The sequence below is a fragment of the Aplysia californica genome, unplaced genomic scaffold (genome assembly GCF_000002075.1).
Source record: "Aplysia californica isolate F4 #8 unplaced genomic scaffold, AplCal3.0 scaffold01796, whole genome shotgun sequence".
Taxonomy (NCBI): Eukaryota; Metazoa; Mollusca; class Gastropoda; order Aplysiida; family Aplysiidae; genus Aplysia; species Aplysia californica.
The window spans coordinates 20,409-21,516 of record NW_004799066.1 but is presented as its reverse complement, the minus strand read 5'-3'; positions in this window follow the sequence as shown (position 1 = coordinate 21,516).

Here is a 1,108-nt window from a genome sequence, read left to right as displayed (position 1 = left end):
TTCTTCTTCTTCTTCTTCTTCTCTTTCCACCCCCTCCCACCCCTGAACTACCTCAGCCATGTTTTCGCGCAGTTGACACAAACCGGACATAACATTCACAACAATGAAGCTGCACGCTGATTGGTCGATTCAGCTGGGTTCCCACACCCGCGCCTCGCGCGCGACGCACACACACACACATACGCACACACACACACACATACGCACACAAAAACCAGCAGGCGGGGGTCGGCTAAACGATACACCACTAGGCCTAAGAGCATAACAAGCGGACCTGACAGAACTATTATAAGACACGAGCGAGGTGCAGACTTCAGCAGTTGTTACCTACCTGATCACAGGGCTGGGCTGGAGAGACAGAGAGATCGAGATAAAGGAGACTGACATTTCTAGTCAGTGATAACGACAGGTTTAGACTTAGTTATAATCACAGGCCCGGCCTAAAAGAACTCGAAGTGTCTTCTTTTTTCGTGAAGCAAATAATTACTTGGATTTTCTCCTGGATTTGAACTTATTTCTTCTTCACCTCACTGGACGAGCTACCTGATCTGAACACCCGTGTTTTTTGTTTTTCCATTACCTAAAAGGTGGGAAACAGTGATTTTTCAATGTGTGTTTGCTATTTTACCAATAAATTTCCAAAGGACACCAACTTCTCTGGTGCAGTGGTTAGGCACTTCACCATAGCACGCGGAACACGTGAGTTCGATTCCCGTGAAGTGAAAATTTGTTATCGAGTATCCACCCTGTCTTTTTGCAGGGACTTCGTATGCATTACAGCTCGGGTTGGTCTTAACGAATAACAGGCAGCCCGCATCCGAAATGATAATATAAATTATTTTGACAAGGGCATAAAACAGCTACAATAGACTAATTATCTTTTTTCTTTTGTTCAGGGGAAAAGATTGTAACTGAACAGTATTTTGGTTTGATTCCTTGCATAATTATATTCCTACTAGACACACACCATTCTTGAAGTGCAAAGATCTCAAACCATTACATTGTACGTTAATCTGTTATTTTATTTATTTATTTATTTAAAAATGGTGCACACACAAAAAAAATCAAAATAGAAGAGGCAAATTATTTTGTGAAGGGTGTTTAGGGG